Raw genomic sequence first — 13061 nt, 5'->3', positions numbered from 1 at the left:
GTTTATCAGTCTTACCATATGATTTAACTGTTTTGATTTCCATGGAGGATTTCTTACGGACTTTTACATTTCCTTGCCGAGCTGTGCAGCTGGAAATTCCTACTCTTCGGACGAAATCATGGTGGCTCCACACTGCGATGCAACCCTCCGGTGAATCACAGGTATGTCATCGGCATTTGAAGCCCTGTCTACATAGTAGAGTTAATGGTTTACGGTCATAAACTACCATTGTTGTGGTTTGGTGCAGACCACTGCCCCCTACACAGGTTTCTCGCTTCAGTTGCTGGGTATTCTCTGTAGAGAACCCTTACGGTTGCCTTCGCTGGGTAGACTGGTCATGACAGTGATTTCACTGATTAGTGTTGTTGTTCACAGAGAAAGTTCTGGATTCTTTTATACATGTTACGTTTTTTTCCATTTGATTTACGATACCGCCTTGCGGCAAGCTTGATACCTTTGTTGGGGTTTATATGGGTTTTGGATCTGGTCTTCACGCACAAATCTGGTCATGAGCAAATTGGGGTTTGTTCCCTTAATCAAAATGTACTGTTAATTTATGTTTATTACTTCACCGCTCGGTGCTATTTGTATTTGTAACAGGGTATAAACTTGTCTAACCCTCAGGCATTTCCACCTGCATATTGAATGTTTCTGATTCGTTTTCCTGATATTCAAGAGACCGAGCATGGGGTTTATATTTGCTACTGGTTTTACTTATTCTCATACGGCATTCGCCTATATGTTATCAAGTTATGAAGATAATCTTGTTTACGTGCTCTGTATTTTCTAAACGCTCTTTATATTGCTAATCTGTACAATATGACCTCGGCGGTTGTAAAGCGTTGCTAGTTGACTCTTCTCTCTGTGGAAAAGATTGCACTTCATGCATGCTTACTGTCTCTCCTTACTATTATCGCACAGGTTCTCTGGTTTAATATGAATATCTTTTCATTACAGTTGCATGCACAAGTGTCTTATTTATGTATACTCACTGTTATCATTTATCGCTATAAATGCACAGAGTTTTGGTTTATACATATCCTTTCTGTACTCCGTTATAGCTCTACAAACACAGGGTTTTGTTTTATATTCGTACCGGCGAGTACTGAGACTAGGTAGCATATGTTAATGAAATGCATTACGATTTCCATTCTCTATTTTTACAGTTCACCAACAATCTCTGTATAGAGTAGTTTATCGGTTATGCACAGGTTATTAATCATTCATGTTAACCACTGTCTCACTGTTCCTCCGTCGAGGGGGGTTGCACCCGACTACAGTCGGTGATCCTCTTTTCAAATTCGGAGGTTTAAACCCTCGTTCCAATGCCATTTCACAGCATTCGTTTTGGTTAACTGTCATAGTGTTCACTATTGTTTGGTTTCACATGTAACTATTCGTTACCTCGCTAATAAGGTTGGGTCGAGACTGTTACACAGTAACCAGTCCTCGGTTAATGCTTCCTTATACCCGTATTCAATCTTGTTTAATATTTTCTGTATAACTTTCTTTACCGGGGTACTAACCCAGACCGTGTCCATTATATGACAGTCTGTCCTTAATTTAAAGTTTACACTTGTACATTATGCTAATCATTGTGACAGTATCTAGGAAAAATAAACAGACTTTTTCCTATTCAACTACTGTAACTTCAATGCACATTTATTTTCAATCAGGGACTTCACAGTTTGGAACCGTACCTGATTACCAGTGTCAGGAATGGTTTTTCAAACAAAACAAGTCACCTGAGCTTTAATTCTGCTCGTCCATCCAGCCATGAGATCCATCCCTCAGACGGAATTCTCCCCCCGAGCCATCCTGCAGGCCTCCAGCCCTCAACAGGATTGGTGCACTCTTTGTGCCTGGTTATCTGGTCCTAACCAGACTTAACCACCTTTCTCTTTTCTTTCCTTTTCCTGTTCTTGGAAAAAGAATTTCTTCTGTGTGTCCTCCCAGCACAGAACTTCCTCCCTCAGTCAGGACTTTTCCTGTTTTGGAGGGTAGTTTCCATCAGTTATGACAACTGATCTCTTTCTTTAAGATTCACCTCTTAGAGGCTGCCAGCATTTCAAGAAATATTTAAATTACTTAAATAAAAGAAATAGTTTGTCACAGTTTTGTTTAAAACATAACAACAATTGTATTACTGTCTTTTACCACAGTAACCTTTCACATTTACATATCCAAGGGTCATTACATCTCCCCCTCCTGTGATTGGACATCGTCCTGATGTCTGTCACCCTTAAACAAATTCGGGTAAGCTTCTCTAAGGAGTTCTTCATCCTCCCAAGTGGCTTCTTCCGGCCCATAGTGCTGCGACTGCACTTTAGCTTGGAAAATAACCCGTTTCCGCAGCTGCACTTCTCTCCGGTCGAGAATGATCAGTGGTTCGACCAGAACCTCACCTTCCGGCTCGACCTGCAATCAACAACAGATTTAGTTATTTTCTTTTCTTGGAACAAAGCTTGTCTAGAGTGACCAGATTAATTCTTACCCGAACATTCTGCCATTGAATCACATGTTTAGGATCGTAGACGTATTGTTTTAATACGGAAACGTGAAAAACATTGTGGATCCTAATATGGCTTGGTAGGGCGAGCTGATAAGCTACCGGCCCCACCCTTGCCAAAATTTGGAAAGGCCCAAAATAACGAGGTGCAAGTTTGGCACACCCGCTCCACTGCAAAGTACTCCTTCTGGGTTGGATTCTGACAAACACATGGTCCCCAACTTGAAATTCTTTGAACCTTCTCTTTCGATCAGAAAAACTTTTCTGTCTATCCTGAGCGGCTTTTAAGTTGGTACGCACCCTTTTTACCGTTTCTTCCATTTCCTTAAGCATTTCAGGACCAATTTGTAACCTATCCTCAGGTCCACCCCAACTTGAGGGTGTGCGGCACTTCCGCCCATACATGACCTCGAAAGGACTCAACTGTGTTGAGGAGTGATACCCATTGTTATATGCAAATTCGACCAGGTGGAGATATTCTTCCCATTGGGTTGGCTTCATCATAACACATGCTCTCACCATGTCCTCCACAACCTGATTCACTCGCTCTGTTTGGCCATCTGTTTGGGGATGATAAGCTGTGCTAAAGTTCAGTTGTGTTCCCAGTTCAACAAACAATGTCCTCCAAAAGGCTAATGTAAACTTAACATCACGATCAGAAATGATCACCTTTGGAAGTCCATGCAATCTGAATATATTTTGCATGAAAATATGAGCGATTTGCACAGCCTTATATGTTGATTGCACAGGTATGAAGTGTGTTGCTTTACTCAACTTATCCACTACCACCATAATGGAATCATTATTCTTCTTCGTCCGAGGCAATCCGGTTATAAAATCCATGGAGATAGTCTCCCATTTCCATTCCGGAATTGGTAAGGGTTGTAGCAGCCCTGCTGGATGCAAATGCTCCGCCTTGATCTGCTGACATTCTAGACATCGTGCTAGATACTCAGCTACCTCCTTCTTCACTTTTGGCCAATAATATTCTTTTCAAAGAGCGGTAACCATTTTCTGGTATCCTGGATGCCAGGTGTAATGGCTGATGTGGAATTCGTCCAGAATCAACTTCTTAAGACTATCTTCATTGGATACATACAGCTTTTTATTAAAGTACAACATTCCGGCATCATCTAGTTCATACCCTTGTTGTATTTCCATACCAAATTGTTGATGTATTTGCTGTTTAATTTGCTGATAAACAGCATCTTGTTCAGCTGTTGTTTTTATCTTTTCCAATAGAGTACTTTGCCATTTACTAACCGAAATCTTGCACACGCACTGTACCTTCTGACTTAATGCATCTGCTACTCGGTTCTCCTTCCCTTTTAAATGCTTAATTTCAAAGTCGAACCCGCTTAAGAAGTCAGCCCAACGAGCTTGTCTCGTATTTAAGGTGGGTTGGCTGAAATAGTTCGTTAGGTTGTGGTGGTCTGTTAGCAACATAAATTTTCTGCCCAATAGGTAGTGTCGCCACATTTTCAGGGCATGAATGACAGCTACCAGCTCCAAATCGTAAGCAGAGTATTTCTGCTCATGTTCTTTCAGCTTCCTAGATTCATAAGCAATGACTCTTCCTTCTTGCATCAGCACTCCTCCCACACCTTCTTTACTTGCGTCCGTGCAGACCACGTAATCCTTATTAGGATCAGCTATACTTAATACAGGTGCGGTGGTGAGTAGGTGCTTGAGCTTTTCAAAGCTCTTATGGCATTCTAAGGTCCACTTAAATACTTTTCCCTTCTTTTGTAAGGAGGTGATAGGGTATGCTACCCTCAAAAAGCCTTCAACAAATCTTCTATAATACCCCGCTAACCCCATAAAGGACCTAATATCTGCCACGTCCTTTGGTATGGGCCACTCCATTATAGTTCTGATCTTCTCAGGATCTACTGCGATTCCTTCCTTTGTGATTACATGGCCTAAGTATTGTATCTCCTCCTTGAAGAAATCACACTTACTAAACTTTGAATATAATTGATGTTCTCGCAAAGTTTGCAACACCAATCTAAGGTGTTCCTCATGCTCCTTTCTTGATCTGCTGTAAATCAGAATGTCATCTATGAATATCAGCACAAACTTGTCTAAAAACTGGTGAAACGCACTGTTCATCAAACACATGAAGGTAGCAGGTGCATTGGTCAGACCAAAAGGTAGCACCACGAATTCATAATGCCCATACCGCGTTCTGAAAGCGGTCTTAGCGATATCCTCCTCTTTAATTCTGATCTGATGGTAACGAGATCGCAGATCGATTTTAGAGAATACCGTCGCTCCCTTCACCTGATCAAAAAGTTCGTCGATCCTAGGCAAAGGATATTTGTTTTTGATCGTGAGCTTATTCAGCTGACGATAATCAATGCACATCCGAAAGGTTCCATCTTTCTTTTTGACGAACAGCACTGGGGCTCCCCAGGGTGATACACTGGGAAAGATGTAATTTTTATCTAACAGCTCCTGCAGTTGCATTTTAAATTTTGTTAGTTCTGGTACACTCATGCGGTATGGTGCCCGTGATACGGGTGCTGCCCCTGGAATCAGCTCAATAGTGAAATCCACATCTCTTTTAGGTGGTAATCCCGGCACTTCCTCGGGGAAAACATATGCAAATTCCTGTACTACCGGAATGCTACCCAGCATAGCAGTTTTATCCTTCTGATTTGCGTATCCCACCTGAATAGCGTAGATTTGACATTTCTTCTTGATGCACTTAGCTAGCTGAGATGCTGTAATGGGTCGAATCTGTACAGGGTGTCTGATTCCTTGTAACTCCTACTGCTCTCCACGATCATCCTTATAGTAGATGGTTTTGGTCTTGCAATTCACTAAGGAGCAGTGTTTTTCCATCCAGTCCATCCCAATCAGGATATCGTATGAACCCAACGGTAGTACATTTAAATCTGCCACTATTGGCTATCCTGCTATGGTTAAGGAGCAATTATTTACCTTGGCCAAAACTCGTCTCTTGGCTCCTGTAGCTAATTGGACCAGCCATGGATTTCTGAACCTTTCAGCTTGTAGTTTACACTGTTCTACTATCTTTGGGCTACAATAGCTTAAAGTAGCTCCTGGATCAATAAGAACAGCTATAGAAAGATTTGAGATTTTACCTTCCAATTCAACCATAGATGGTTGGTACTCTGCTTGTCGGTCTTCCAAAGCCGCATTAATTCTGGGTACACTGCGTGCCACGTCCCCAACGGTCGATGCCTCATGAATTTGGGATATCTGGTCTATCCCCTTTCGCTGTGGGACGTTTTTAACATAGTGAGGTCCTCCACAACCCCAGCATTGAACTGGCGGTCTGGTCATCCCCTCACCTTCTGGTCTAACAGACTGCTCATTTACTCTAGATTCGCTCATTGGCCTGGACCAGGGTGCATTCCTTGCAACAGGTCTACTGTTTAGTCCTTTACCAGCACCTTTACTCCCACTACTGCGACCTCCTTTGCTGCTCCCAACCATCCGACTGCTTCTTTTCTCATTCCATCTTTTGTTCGAGGTGTCCCCCTTCTGTTTACTCTGCTGGTAGCAGATCCTTGCTTTACGAATGGCCTCATCCATGGTTCTAGGATTGTCAAACTCAATCCTTTCCCTTATATATGAAGGTAAGTTGCTCACAAACCTTTGGACCTTGGCTTTCTCCTCCTTGATGTAAGGTACATAACGTAGCAGTGAGGTAAAGCGATTAATGAACTCATCCATTGTCTGCTGTCCCAATCTTAAATCATGAAATTCCCTTGCCTTTTCATCATAAAAACGTTCAGTTAGATACCTCTCTTTGAAGTATTTCTGAAACTTCTCCCAGGTAATGGTCCGTTCACTTACCCCTTTGACAATTTTGATTTCCTCCCACCACAAGGTTGCCTTACCTTGTAACTGAAAAATAGCTAATCTTGCCTTCAGGTTATGATCATACTCGTACAACTGAAAATATTTATTCATATTTATTAACCAAGCTTCAGCTGCTTCCTCCTGTTCGCCATCAAAATGCGGGGGTTTAATTTTTCGAAACTCTCCCTGCAACTCCATTTTCTGTCGTTTTGAAGTTTGTTGTTCTGGTACATTATCAGAATGATCCTCCTTGCCTTCTGAAAGTTCAGGTTCCATCTGATAATTTTGTTCTTCTGTCATCCTCTGTTGTTCCGCACTGGGGTTGGACAGAGGGGGATTTTGCCTATCCGACAAACTTTTCAAAATTCGTTCTTGTTCAACTGTCAACCGCGCGTTGTCCTCTCGCAACCGTGCCATCTCATTCTTCAATTCCTGGACAGTTTCCAGGATTGCAAGGTTGGTACTCCGTGTTTCTGCACCCAATTGTACCCACAGCTCTGGATTCTCTTGAGGGTTACTGCCGGTTCCTTGCATTTTGTCTCTTCTCTGGCTTAACTGCTAGCTGTTGTAATTCTGTATTTCACCCCAAATAGACAGAACACAGTTAAGTACATTGTTATCTTGCATATGTTTGCATGGTGTACCCTTCTACACAATGAAACATGTTCTACCTGAGGCCACAGTGTTGAAACTGGGCTCTGATACCAATTTGTCACACCTATTTCCACATATACATAAAAAAAAATTGATATATGTCTAACCTATTAAATTAACGCTCACTATATGATACCCTGGTCTTACGTGTGCACATTACATTTAACAATCATAACTCATACATTATACAATATATATATATATATATATATATATATATATATATATATATATATATATATATATATATATATATATCATCGGCAATTGTTATTTCTGTTGATCTTTGGTTCCCATAATCCACGCGGCATTAAATGTATTAGCAACTATGTATTGGGTATAAGCCCTACCCATATGACAGAACCTAACTATAGGTATTACCAACGGTGATGTGTTAATGGGGCGTGGGCTTTGATGGTCTTGCCGCAGTATTTACAGGTGCAAAGTCATCCTTGCTTTTAAGACAGCCGTCCTTACCGTGGCAGGTGGCATGGCCTGGATTCCCCGGCCATGTGACACCTTGGAAAAGCAGATTTTGGTTTTATCGCCTTTGGTTCCCGCCTTACTTCGACGGCTCGGATCTCATCTAGAGATCGGATGGTTGAAAATCAAGCAAGGGTTCTATGCGATACTTAAGCGTCTCCACACAGTCTTAGAGATTATTTGTGTCTGTGGTCTTTCCGGACCCGATTCAATGCTCCGTCTCTAGCTCGACTCCAACAACATTATCCCTTCGTTCTGCAATGCTCCAGAGACTACAATTCGTCCATTATCGAACCCTCACTGATAATAGCTATTGTTTATCAGTCTTACCATATGATTTAACTGTTTTGATTTCCATGGAGGATTTCTTACGGACTTTTACATTTCCTTGCCGAGCTGTGCAGCTGGAAATTCCTACTCTTCGGACGAAATCATGGTGGCTCCACACTACGATGCAACCCTCCGGTGAATCACAGGTATGTCCTCGGCATTTGAAGCCCTGTCTGCATAGTAGAGTTAATGGTTTACGGTCATAAACTACCATTGTTGTGGTTTGGTGCAGACCACTGCCTCCCAACACGGGTTTCTCATTTCAGTTGCCGGGTATTCTCTATGGAGAACCCTTACAGTTGCCTTCGTTGCATAGATAGGTCATGACGGTGATTTCACTGATGAGTGTTATTGTTCACAGAGAAAGTTCTGGGTTCTGTTATACATTTCACGTTTTCCATTTGGATTTACAGTACTGTCTTGCGGCAAGCTTGGTACCTTTGATGTGGTTACATGGGTTATAGATCTGGTCTTCACGCACAGATCTCGTCATGAGTAATTTGGGGCTTGTCACTTAATCAAATGTACTGTTAAATTTATGTTTAATACTCCACCGTTCGGTGCTGTTTGTATTTGTAACTGGGTATAAACTCGTCTAGCCCTCAGGCATTTCCGCCTGTATATTGAATTGTTTCAGATTTGTTTTCCAGATACTCAAGAGACAGAGGCATAGGGTTTATATTTTGCTACAGGTTTGACTTATTCTCATACGGCATTCACCTCTATGTTATCAAGTTATGAAGGTAATCTTGTTTACGTGCTCTGTATTTTCTAAACGCTCTTTATATTGCTAGTCTGTATAATATGACCTCGGCGGTTGTAAAGCGTTGCTAGTTGACTCTTCTCTCTGTGGAAACGATTGCACTTCAAGCATGATTACTGTCTCTCCTTCAATTATCGCACAGTTTCTCTGGTTTATTATGAATACCTTTTCATTATAGTTGCATGCACAAGTGTCTTATTTATGTATACTCACTATTATCATTTATCGCTATAAATGCACAGAGTTTTGGTTTATACATATCCTTTCTGTACTCCGTTATAGCTTCTACAAACACAGGGTTTTGTTTTATATTCGTACCGGTAGGTAGCATATGTTAATGAAATGCATTACGATTTCCATTCTCTATTTTTACAGTTCACCAACAATCTCTGTGTAGAGTAGTTTATCGGTTATGCACAGGTTATTAATCATTCATGCTAACCACTGTCTCACTGTTCCTCCGTCGAGGGGGGTTGCACCCGACTACAGTCGGTGCTCCTCTTTTCAAATTTGGAGGTTTAAACCCTCGTTCCAATGCCATTTCACAACATTCGTTTCGGTTAACTGTCATAGTGTTCACTATTGTTTGGTTTCACATGTAACTATTCGTTACCTCGCTAATAAGGTTGGGTCGAGACTGTTACACAGTAACCAGTCCTCAGTTAATGCTTCCTTATACCCGTATTCAATCTTGTTTAATATTTTCTGTATAACTTTCTTTACCGGGGTACTAACCCAGACCCTGTCCATTATATGACAGTCTGTCCTTAATTTAAAGTTTACACTTGTACATTATGCTAATCATTGTGACAGTATCTAGGAAAAATAAACAGACTTTTTCCTATTCAACTACTGTAACTTCAATGCACATTTATTTTCAATCAGGGACTTCACAGTTTGGAACCGTACCTGATTACCAGTGTCAGGAATGGTTTTTCAAACAAAACAAGTCACCTGAGCTTTAATTCTGCTCGTCCACCCAGCCATGAGATCCATCCCTCAGACGGAATTCTCCCCCCGAGCCATCCTGCAGGCCTCCAGCCCTCAACAGGATTGGTGCACTCTCTGTGCCTGGTTATCTGGTCCTAACCAGACTTAACCACCTTTCTCTTTTCTTTCCTTTTCCTATTCTTGGAAAAAGAATTTCTTCTGTCTGTCCTCACAGCACAGAACTTCCTCCCTCAGTCAGGACTTTTCCTGTTTTGGAGGGTAGTTTCCATCAGTTATCACAACTGATCTCTTTCTTTAAGATTCACCTCTTAGAGGCTGCCAGCATTTCAAGAAATATTTAAATTACTTAAATAAAAGAAATAGTTTGTCACAGTTTTGTTTAAAACTAAAACATAACAACAACTGTATTACTGTCTTTTACCACAGTAACCTTTCAAATTTACATATCCTGGGGTCATTACAGTGGATGCTAAGACCAGTTGCATACTTGCCAAATTTCATATTTATATTTGATGGAGAAGCTTAGCTTCTTCTCTTCTTGTGTCTTGGACATTATTGTTTGCCAAATTTCATATTTATATTTGATGGAGAAGCTTAGCTTCTTCTCTTCTTGTGTCTTGGACATTATTGTTGTAATAGAATTACGTGGGTGGTGTGTTCTTCATGACGTTGGCATTGCAGAGAAATAGTTGAGTTGCAAATAAATACAAAATTTAGTTGTCGCTAAGACAATTTAAGACATTTTGTATCTGAAGTATGAATTTCCATGTAATTTCTATGTAAAATTTTAATAAACTTAGAACACTAGCTTGTGAACTATAGAAGCTTAGATGTATAAATAGTTGAATACTTCGCCCCCCCTCTTTCTCACCTCCCTCTCTCTTCTCCATCACTCCCTCTCTCTCCAAACTCTATCCCTCTCTCTTCCTTCCCCCTCTCTCTTAAATTTGATCCCACGTTATTATATTTAATAGAGTATCTAAATAAAAAAATAAAAAATAAAAACTCAATTGGTTGTAAACATTAAACCTCTATATTTTAGATTAATCATCTTTAAAAAAATAGAATAATGAAAAACATAAAAGAATCATGTGCTATATTTGTTCTATCAAGAACATTCGTTATGCAAAATATACATAGCAACCTATAAATGAAAATGGGAATAGTTGAAATTATCCTTATGGGGAAAAATGGTTGCATGGGAACCCCTTTAGTCCATGGGTCGAGTCGGATTAACCAGCAACCTGCTGTCTTGTCTGGAACTCCTTGTAATCCATCTATACTGGAAATGAGTATTAATCCAGAAGTTATGAAAATAAATAATTAACGGGCACGAATAATCCAGAAGTCATGAAAATAAATAATTGAATGCACGAATATATAACAAGGTTTCATACAACAGAAAGAGATACAATAAAAATTAATTATATACATATGTGGGTAACAGAAGATCGAAAGCTAAAGCTCAACAAAAAAACATGTGTGTAACTATATATATATATAAAACTGAGAATGAGTAATGATTACATTGAAAAAATTCATATATCGGCAACCCCTTGTGCATAGGAAGAAATCATAAAATTATTACAACTGAATTAACCCACTACACCCTCATAAGCTAATATGTAGCTGGTGTTACAAAACCCATCAAGTTAACTATTGTTGTACAAATTGACAAACACTTTGGACATAATTCATTTGCGGATACTTTCCTTGAAGAACAACAACATAATGAGGATGCACCCAAAGAAACAAAATAGATAAAAGACATTCGCCGTCCTCATAAGCCTGACGAGAGGAAACCATATTTAATCTGTCCATAGCCATAAGGAAAGAAATCTGAGAACAATTGTGTAACTCTGCCCAAAATACCACATTGGAATGGTACATGGTTATATGAAAATTACAGGAGAAGAACAGGTGGAGAGGTTAGCGTAATTTCGTTGCTCCTAATCTTGGAAACATTCAAAGAAACATGAAGAAGTTGGAGTATAGCCGAGAAACCAACCTGTAATAGAACAAAACCTGCGGGGAAAAGGGTTGGCGTTGAGAGGTAACCCTTGCCAAAAGAGAACCCAAATTACCAAAAGAGAACCCAAATTATCAAAAGGGCCATTAATACTACAATACATGTAACTAGTGAAAGCTTGGCCTAGAACTGAAAAAAGATCACATGCTTTCCTCCTGGAGGGATGTGTGAGTAGTTGTTTCCTTGAGGAAACCCTTTCTGTGACGAATTTGGCCCAAATGGAACCCTAACGGCATGAAACCCTGTGAGCAGCAGAAGAAACCTAGGTTACCGACTATCAAAAACCTTTAGTAGGAACGAAGAGAATCTATGAGGTGGGATTACCTTACGAAAAAAAGAAAATCAAATCCATGAATGGTGGAGGTATTGCACAGCAATTCCCGAACGCTACGGAGTGCGAATTACCGTCATTGAAAGACCGTCAGATGACCAACTTGACAAATCAACTGTGTAGAAGAAAACATGTAAGCATATTAGGGTTCGGGAAGGTTTTAAGGTGTAGCTCAGCGCGCAGGAAGAAGATCCAGTTTTCCACTATATAATTCTTAACTTCAATATAGTGCCTAGGGATGTGAAACATCACTTTGTGATACTTTGCATTTAAGGTAAACAATACATCATATGTGATATGAGGAATGCATATCACCAAAGTCATGAACATTAGGAAAACTTACAACCCTCATGGATTAATACTTATTCCTACATATGTGTTTCCTTTATTTCACATATAAATTGTTACATAATGTATTAGCAATGAATAATGTCGTGGGGTCATTTACTATGTTTAGTTAAGGTTAGTAATTTGTGAGAAATGTAAAAGTGTTTTTTTCTTCAAGGTTGAACATGTTACACTCTCTATCCCTAAACTCTCTCTCTCTCTGCCTATCCCTCCCTATATATGTCTCTCTCTTTTTCCCTATCTCTTCTTCTGCCACGATCTATATTTATATCTATCTCTATCCTTCCTTAACCTCTCTATCTCACCTCTCCATATATATCTCTCTTCCTCCCTCCCTCTCTCTATCTGTCTCTTCTGTCCTCCCTCCACCCTCCAACTATATCTCTATCTTCCTATGTCTCTCCTTCGTTTTCTCTCTCTCTCCCCCCTCCTGTGCTCCTACCTCTCTCATTCTCTCTCCATCTCTCCCTTATCACTCCCTCTCTCTTTCCACATTTCTTTCTATTTGTATTTCATTTTGCCTCTTTCCCCCCTCCAACTCCATCTCTCTCTCCCTCTCTATCTCTCTTCTCCTCTTTCTCTTCCTTCATATCTCCCTATTTCTATCACACCTCCCTCTGTCTCACCGCCCCCCATCACTCTCTCTCTCTACAATCCAAATCTATCACTATCTCCCTCCCTCTCTTCTTCTATGTCTCCCCTCCATCTTTGTGTCTCCCTCTCTCTCTCTCTCTTCCCCTTATCTCTTTGTATCTCTCCTCTTCTCTCTCTATTCCTACCTCTCCTCTCTGTGTCACTCTCTCTCCAACTCTTCCTTGTCTCTCCCTCT

Source organism: Pinus tabuliformis, chromosome 2_2, assembly GCF_031772625.1.
Source record: "Pinus tabuliformis cultivar Carrire ecotype Pingquan chromosome 2_2, CPIR1, whole genome shotgun sequence".
Lineage (NCBI taxonomy): Eukaryota > Viridiplantae > Streptophyta > Pinopsida > Pinales > Pinaceae > Pinus > Pinus tabuliformis.
The sequence above is the reverse complement of the archived record's forward strand: the minus strand, read 5'-3'. Positions refer to the sequence as shown.